A 9,428-nucleotide genomic window follows, 5' to 3' on the forward strand; every position below is an offset into this window, starting at 1 on the left:
CGGCGACGAGAGGGTGAGCGACGTGTGAGGTTCTTGGGAGAGAGGACAAAATTGGAAAAAGAAGACTCTGAATGGTTTAGAGAAGCCCCATATGCAAAATGGTTAAGAGGGGTTGTGTAACCATTAAGAGCCTCTTTTTTTTTGCCAAACAACATAGACCTCTTACCGATTAAGAGGTTGGCTCTTAATGTAACCATTAAGAGCCAAACAAACAGCCCCTAAGTCAGACAAGGGAAGTTGAGTACTGAGATGACATGGGGTGCAATGAAGAACCATTGCCCCGAATTTGGTTAAGCCCAGGATTCATCGAAGCTTATGTCAAGTAGTAGACAATATTATATCAAATTCAAAGATGAAGAGATCATATGCAGAAAAAAGCTTTTTTGTCCCATGTTGTCCCAATTCTTGTCCCTGTATCATGTCACGTCATACATGGGACAATAAGTTCTTGTTTTCTCTCTTGCTGCACCAAACATGGGACAATGACTTTTGTCCCGTCTTGTCTTGTCCCGTCTTGTCCTGTCCCGTCCCATGTACCAAACACAGTCTAAAAGGTCAAAAAGCTTTTTAACCTTTTAATATAATATAGAGTAAATTACATTTTTCGTCAGTGTATTTTGTTAAAAATTGCAGTTTTTGTCCTCGTGGTTTAGATATTACGATTTCGTCCCTATGGTTTGTAATTTATTGTTTTTTGTCCTTAGACTAATTCTTACCTTTTTAAGTACAACCAAGTTGGTAAATAATTTTTTTTTGATTAACCTGGATATCCAACCCGCTATGCGAGCTGACTAATTCCAGGGCGACCACCTGCTTTGCAGATAGCCCGGAGTCACCACATTTGAACCTTCGTGGCCACAAGGGGATTTTTATTCCTCCTTGGATTTGAACCTTCGTGGCCACAAGGGGATTTTTATTCCTCCTTGGATTTGAACCTTGGATCTTCTGGTACTTTTGACATTTGGAGTCAAGCTCAAACCAATTAGGCACCACCCTTGTGGTTAAGTTAGTAAAGAATTGTAAACAACAAGAACTGAAACAACAATAAATTATAAATTATAAGGACGAAAAAACTAATGATTTACAAGCTATTGGAACGAAAAACATAATATCTTAACCATAAGGATGAAAATTATAACTTTTAACAAACTACAGGGACAAAAGACATAGTTTACTCTAGAATATAAAGGAAAAAAATAAAATGACTAAAATGAGCTATCTAAAATTTTTCTAAGGAAATTAAGGCAAATGATCTAAAATGTTATAATATGCATACTAATGCACTCAAATTCGTATTTATTTCAAAACGGGGACTCGAGACATTGTAACTTGTAAATTATAGGACCAAATGTGTAATCTACTCTAAGTAAGAATATTCATCGTATTTATATATGCAGGTGTGCTGATGGTGTAAAGACGTCCACATTTCACTTCTAGTTGGTGCCGATGGTTGACCTGATTGAAGTTTGGAGACATGAAGTAAATATTCCTTGTCTTTTCGGATCAAGTGAAGGGATAAAAAGGCAAGTTTCATAGTTCCCAAGGTTCTGAAAGCAAATAAACACATTTGCTGTTGTTAGATTTGAAGACAAACAACTCTGGACAGCCAAATCGGCAAATTTGAGTTGTAGGTTAATGGGTTTTCCTCGACCTTGTGGTATAGTTATTACATGGGGTCCTATTTGGTTCATACAACCACAAAAATTGCGGCACTTGCAAAATCAGGGAGAGTTGCATGTGCTCGGAAACTGTTCGATGAAATGTCCCAAAGAGACACAGTCGTTTGGAACACGATGCTCACTTCTTATACTCATCTTGGTCTTTACCAAGAAGCTCTGTTACTGTTCCACCAAATGACAGGAAATAGTAGTATAAAACCTGACCATTACTCATTTACCGCAACTTTGGGTGCTTGTGCAGGCTCGTGTAAGCTCCGTTATGGACAAAATATTCATGCTTTGATTCTTGCTGGCGGATATTCATATTCACTTCCAGTGAATAATGCACTTATTGATATGTATGGCAAGTGTTTGAGCCCTTGTAGTGCAAGTGATGTTTTTGAAGAGATTGAGCTGAGAAACAATGTCTCTTGGTGTTCGTTGTTGTTTGCTTATGTTCATTCTAATCAGTTTCGGGTTGCCCAAAGTGTTTTTGATGATATGCCCAATAGGGTGAACATAGCTTGGAATACTATGATTGMTGGTCATGCTCGAGAMGGCAACATTGGAACTTGTGTTGATTTGTTCAAGAAGATGTTGGCTGAATCTTGTGACCAAGATCAGTGGACGTTCAGTGCCCTCATGAATGCTTCTGCTGAATCACAAGAATATCAAATTGGTTGCATGGTTCATGCTTTTGTTTTTAAGAAAGGCTGGAGTTCTGCGGTTGAGGCAAACAACTCAATTCTTAGTTTCTATGCACAACTAGGTAGTCCTGCTGATGTAGTGAAGATGTTTGAGTCCGTTGAGACTCTAACCCAAGTGTCTTAGAGTCTTGGAATGCAATGATTGATGCTCATATGAAGATAGGGGACACCCACAGAGCATTTATTGCATTTCAGAATGCCCCCAAAAAGAATGTTATTTCATGGACGTCAATGATGACAGGCTATCTTAGAAATGGGAATGCTGAAAAAGCAGTATGCTATTTTGTTGATATGATAAGAAGCAGCCTCCAGCCTGATGATTTTTCRCTTGGAACAGTTTTACATGCAWGCTCTGTCATGGCAACACTAGGGCAYGGMAAAATGATTCACAATCTTGCAATACACCATGGTTTTCATGCTTGTGCTTATGTTGGCAATGTGTTGGTTAACATGTATGCAAAATGTGGAGACATTKATGGTTCGAACCAAGCTTTTAATGATATTATYGAAAAGGATTTGGTTTCATGGAACACCATGTTGATTGCCTATGGTTTGCATGGTTGGGGTGACAAAGCTCTAGAAATTTATAAAGAAATGGTAGCATCTGGCTTGAAGCCAGATAATATTACCTTCACAAGTCTGTTGATGACTTGTAGCCACTTGGGGCTTATTAACAGAGGCCGAGCTCTTTTCAAATCAATGAGTCAAATATACGGGATTTCGCCAGAAACAGAGCATGTGGCATGCATGGTGGATATGCTTGCTCGAGGTGGGTACTTGGAAGAAGCAAGAGAGATGACCAATATGTACACAAGGACACATGGTGCCACTGCTAAATCAAGTGAAGCTCTTTTTGGAGCCTGCTATTCACATCGTGATGTAGACATGGGAGCCAAATTGGGGGGAGTGTTGAAAGTGTTGGATCCTCAGCATGAAATGAGTTATGTGGTGCTGTCGAATCTGTATTGTGCAAGTGAGAAGTGGAAAGAGGCAGAGTTGGTTAGGAAAGCGATGGCTGATCATGGGGTGAAGAAGATGCCTGGTTGTAGTTGGATTGAAGTTAAAAACAAGGTGATGGCTTTTGTTGCTGGTAATGGTTTATGTGTATACAAGGAAGACATGTCTTCCATTTTATACTTGCTTGAATACCAATTGAAGAATCCATGCTGGTGGAATTAATTAAAAGGTGCACATTTTCATTCACTTTTCCTTTTGTTCTTCACTCCGGTGTTACATGTTTTCCATGTATAGCTCATTTAAAATATCCGACTCTCGATCAAAACATACAGTTTCAGACATTGACTTTTCCTTGGCAATTATGATTATTTGGCGTACAATTGAAACTCCATTAGTTGATGCTCGATTATTAAATAATCTCTCTTGGATAATATTTTTGGTAGGTCCAGCTCCAAGATGACGTATCAAAATAATAATTCGCTAAAATTATAAGATCGTACATTTTTGATTATTCATATAGAACCCATGTAAAATATAAATTAATAATTCCTTGTATCTATATCTATCTATACTACATTAATAAGCATTTAGGTCAATATCTTAATTACAAATCTTGAAGCATGGGTTACAACCATTTTATGCAATAAATTCAAAAAACTCTTAATTACAAATTATTATACACAATGTACAAACTTCTTATGCAAGTGTTTTCTACAACAACAAATCCTAATTGAGTCAACCGTCCTTTCTCTCCTCAGACATCTAAAATAACCAATTTAAGCTTTCTTTTCTTCTTCTGTATATGCAACTAAACCCTTTCTTCTCCACATAATTTGACCATCAATTCTCTTCTCAGACATCTAAAATAACTTTCTTCTTCTTTTGTATATGTGACCAAACCCTTTCTTCTTCACAGAATTTGACCATCAACAATACGAATTCCCACTCCCGAGTTAAATGAATTCCTTCGTCCCTCCAAAAATCTAGATTTTTCATTTCAATTTGTTCTTCGATGAGGTAACGTACGAAAACCCTAAATCTTGATTTCTAATCTCGATTCACTATTGATCGTTCTTACAGGTCCATCTTTGCAGATATTCTTCAATTTTGTGTTTGAGTTATTACCTCCGATAACCAGAGCGTCCCATTTCTTCTTGTTTAAGGCTGCACTGCATCTCTCTATATCCATCGGTCAGGAGGCTCCAAGTTCGTCTGATGCAAGTGAGTTCATGTCTAGAACTTCATCTCTTCTTATTTTAGTTGAGTTCTTTATGATCTGGGTTTCTATGTTTAAATTGTGAAATCACAAAAAAGACAGTAGAAACATTGCACAATTTTATGGGTATATCTTAATAGGTTTAAATCAGAACTTGAGTATCTCCAATTGGGTTGAAAAACAGGATTTTATAAGTGGTTAAAATCCATTCAGAAATGCAATGGATGTCAATATTGTTGAACTCTTTGCATGTTTAGGTTTTCATGTTGATATTTTCTTGTTTGCACGTGAGAGTGAGGTTTCATATTTTGCAGATGCGGCTGTTGCTTTGATGGTGGGTATTTATTAATCATAATGATTTAACTCTTTTAAATTCGTAAATGTGTCTTGGGGTTTTTTTTCTCTTCTTCTTGATGATACTCTACAATGGTTGTATGCTTGGTTGTATGATAGTCTATAATGATAACTCTGTAACGACTTCCAAGCATACAACCATTGTAGGTGGTGGAACTGAAGATGATGTCAATCCTACCGGTGTTGGTGGGTTCATAGCCTATCGAGCTTTGTCTCAAAGAAACCACGAGCCACATAAGGCTCTAGACCATTTGAATGAATGCAAATTTGTATAATTGAAAGCAAGAATACAAAACACAATTCACCATCTAAAAAGATTCATRTCACTACAATTTATTTATTACTAGTATTAAGGCAACTTGTGCTTATTATGAACTTAACGTCTACCATTAAATTTCAACWWCTTGTGCAAGTGCAAACTATTGCTTTTATGCAGCTGAAAACCACATCAGAAGMGCAGAAACTTATGTCATGGTGGTTGGTGGAACTGAAGTTGTTAATCCTATAGGTGTTGGTGGGTTCATAATCTGTAGAGCTTTGTCTAAAGGAAACCACGAGCCACATTAGGCTCTAGACCATGGGACCAAGATCGTGATGGTTTTGTTATTGGAGTCATGGTATATAACTTCATTTCACATTCTTTTAACCCCAACTCCATTAATAATTAATGACTTTCAAAACTAAAATTTATGCATCATTTTCCAAAATACAGAGAATATTAATCTATTGTAGGGCGAAAAACTGAAAATCACCCTGATACAACTACGGATCCAGAATTTTTTTCAAATCGTAGTAACACCCTAAATTTATAGTAAACAACAAATTTGTAATTTACTCAATTTTATTTCTCTTTACCATGGATAGGCCTGTAAACGAACCGAACATTCAGCGAACCATTCGTGAACCATTCAGCGGGAAGTTTGTTTATTTAATAAATGAACGAACATGAACACTTTTTTTTTTGTCCGTTTAGTTAAACGAACGAACATGAACAAAAGTGTCGTTCATTCATTTATGTTCGTGAACGTCTATTCATTTACCGTTCGTTTACGTTCGTGTATATTCGTTCGTTTACGTTCGTGTATATTCGTTCGTTTACGTTCATTTATATATTAAATTTAATAAATTATATTTTATTTATTTACTCTGAATTCAAATAATATTTATTTATGTTCGTTTAGGGTTTAGAGTAAGGAAAAAAACTCACTTATCGGATAAGATTTTAGTCTATTAATACAATTTTTTCCTAGTAATGCTTATCAGATAAGAGTCATCACTCTCACTGACAGGGTAAAAAACCTCATTCAGTAAGCGATACTTAAAATATGAAATAGGGATGGGCATGCATACATGAATTAATGGATAGAGAAAAAGAACAAACAAACGAACCCAACAAATTCCATGCAGAATAGGGTCTAGTCTAGTGGATAGAAAGGAGGCAGATGCTACCTGTAACTGAGGGGAAAAGACGAATATAACCCAACAAAAAAACCAGAAGAAAGACAACATATTGTAGAAGAAACTCAAGTATGAGCCCTAAAATTAGTAATCTAAAGATCACTTTCTTGTGGTTATCTGCTTGCAAAACCTATTGTTGCCCTTTGTGTCTCTTCAATAACTTGTAGATCCCAAATATGTTTTTCTCCTCCCAAACATATGGTATGAAGAACGATCGGTGTAAAGGGGGCGAAAGTTCCCTATCTAGATATGGCAATGCTGCAACCACCTACACGACCAATCGCTTGTCATATATTTTCACCCGTGTGTTAAAGAACTGGAGGACTGATTTTTTGCTTCAACAGATTCTCCAAAATGGAGAAAGTAGGAGACAATGTGTGAAATTCTCTAAATTGGGAGAAATCCCAAAAATGATTACCATTCGTCCCTATGGTTTGTTAATAATTTCGATTTTTGTCCTTGTGGTTTATCTATTCAATGATGCATATTACTTAAAATTCAAGATTACAAGTAAATGGTGCATGAATACAACTTTTTGTTTGAATTCATATAACTAACTGATAAACATAATTAAATACAGATAAAAATCTCATTTTAAATATAAAGTATCTAAAATATAATTAAGATAATCATTAACTTATAATGGAATACTTACATATTATCTTTATAACAAAAATTATATTATTAAACCTAAAATAAATTAATTCGTTATTAAACTCAAATTAAATTATAATAAAAAGATTGAACTAAAAATTATATTTATAAAAAAAATATATATTATTAGATCTAAAATAATTTACATCGTTATTAAACCTAAATTAAAATATACTAAAAAATGATACAAAAAACGAGAATTTTTAAATTGTTAATTTGATACCGATAGATTTTTTATGGATCTTCAATTTTATATTTTATTCAAATATAAAAGCAGTATCGTTTTCTCAAAACCATACAAAACTGTGTTACAAAACAAAACATTAAAATCGAGAATAGAGAATCAAAAGTTAAAATCTCGGAAAAGAATTACATTCAACTCCAAAAGATTCTCTATTTTAGAGTTTTAACATAAATTAGATTATTACAGTATTCTCTAATTTATCATCCTAATACACTTTTAAAAAGAAACTATATATAAAATAGTTATAATTAAATCTTATTGGTGGGATTAAATACAATAATAATTTCTCTCTCTCACAAAATCAAGTTGTATAGAATTCTCCAAACTTGGAGTTTTTTCATGTTTTTGCCATTTTAGAGAACATTACAGAAAATCTATTGGAGAAATATAGAGAACAAAGCCTTTATTTTCTCTATTTTAGAGGATTTGTTGGAGATGCTCTATAATCTCTTTTGGAAATTTTGAATTTTAATGGTCCATTTTGGAGAATCTGTTGGAGATGCTCTTATACGTCACATATAAAGAGAAAGATCTCCCTCACACACTTTTAACAACCCAGGGGGCTTCACGAAATCAATCGCTCAATTCACCCGGCCCCACTTCCCGGTGGAATATACTAAGCTCGTTTGGTTTATATCGAGAAAGAAAGAGATAGTACCTCCCATTTTAACAAGTCGCTTCCTCGAGAAAGAAAAGGTCTTTGAAGCTGCAGCTCCGTGAGGAAATCGCAGCTTTCGACATCTTGGAGCTGTGAATAGTTTCAGAGAATACAAATATGAATATGAATATGAATTTGGTTTAGATATAAACACAAGAAATTTGGGGAAAAGAGGCTTACAAATTGGTCAGGTGACGCCTTGTTCTTATTGTTAAAATATGGTGGTGCTGCAGATGTTCCACCCAAGGTTGAATTGAATGGGAAAGGAAGTAAGCCCCTGTCAATCCACCTCACTTCGCTTACATAGTCTGGAATAAAGAACGATGATGGGAACCGGTGCCACTCACTTCCCACACACACCACTGCACCTGCATTGGAATGAAAGGACCCTAAATGTGTGAGAAAGAGAGTCTAGTTGCAGGGAAGAGAGAGAATGAGAGATAAAAGGCCATATTTGGCAACCGTAAGCTATTTTATTTTTTGAGCTTATTGAAAATACTTGTTTGGTTAGCTATAAGCTAGCTAGCTGTTTGAGAAGGTACTTCAAGTAGCGTTTCAATAAGCTAGCTGTTTGAAAGGCACTTCAAGTAGCGATACAATAACTAGCTTTTTGAAAAGCTACTCCAAGTGGCTTTTCCCCAATTTTGCACCTTATTATTAATTTTTAATTAACATGTTCATTTTAAGGTCATTTTATATCGTCATCTAGCTTATGAGCTAACTTATACCAAATACTTTATCAACAATAGGTAGCTTATCAACCAACAACTAGTTTGTTAGACGATATAACAAATAAATGAAATACACATTGACATTCAAGATTAAGTTTATTAATCCCTCCGTCCCATTCCATTTGCATAATTACCATTTTGAGTTTTCCGACAAAACATTTCCTTCTTTGGCAAATCTCAAAGTTAGAATTACCCGATTTTCTGGCTGTCATCATTACTAATTGATATGTTACTTTGTATTGAAGGCATTTGACTAACCCTCAACCAAATTCATAAAACTATGTTTCCTTCCAAACATTAAAATTACCATGGGATAACAATTTCATAATTGTAGCATTTGTCAAATTCCATCAAGATCAAATGACACAAAGTTGCTCTTACCTGATCCTGCATCATAATGATGTTCAAAGTGCTTGTAAATCTCTAAAGGAGCAGCATAACCATTTATGATAGAGAACGTCCTAGAGTGAGAAACGCATAGAATGAGGCCAATAAGCAACGGTCTCACGTATTTAGCCATCTGCAAATGCAAGAGGTTGATTATAATTTATGACCATAACTGGCAATGAAATTGTGAAATGATACTTTATACACAATTTATGCTTACTTTGTAGAGCAGAGATTGTTCGGTTCTATACCGCTCATAAAAAAAAGTCAGGAAGGCTATCGATGACAGCTGCAGCAGCAACACATATAAGAGGGTATATAGGATAAAGGAACCTGAAATTTCAAAAGTCATTCAGTCACAGTCGACACTCGTTGTGGCCTAAACCTCCAATAAAGAAGAAATG

General features: G+C 35.2%; 1 long non-coding RNA gene and 1 pseudogene across 1 annotated transcript; one reads left to right on the forward strand and one right to left on the reverse strand.

Moving 5' to 3' along the window:
* LOC112504893 overlaps nt 1-4,850 on the forward strand; it is a 6,913-nt pseudogene extending 2,063 nt beyond the window's left edge.
* A 3,362-nt stretch (nt 4,851-8,212) lies between these two features.
* LOC112504894 lies at nt 8,213-9,353 on the reverse strand. The gene is made up of 3 exons (XR_003068292.1): nt 9,245-9,353; nt 9,019-9,157; nt 8,213-8,274 (listed from the first exon to the last, which is right to left on the reverse strand). It is a non-coding gene; the product is annotated as an uncharacterized LOC112504894 (long non-coding RNA).
* Nucleotides 9,354-9,428: the final 75 nt, after the last annotated feature.

The sequence above is a fragment of the Cynara cardunculus genome, unplaced genomic scaffold, assembly GCF_001531365.2.
Source record: "Cynara cardunculus var. scolymus isolate 2C unplaced genomic scaffold, CcrdV1 Un_Scaffold_7256, whole genome shotgun sequence".
NCBI classification, from domain to species: Eukaryota; Viridiplantae; Streptophyta; class Magnoliopsida; order Asterales; family Asteraceae; genus Cynara; species Cynara cardunculus.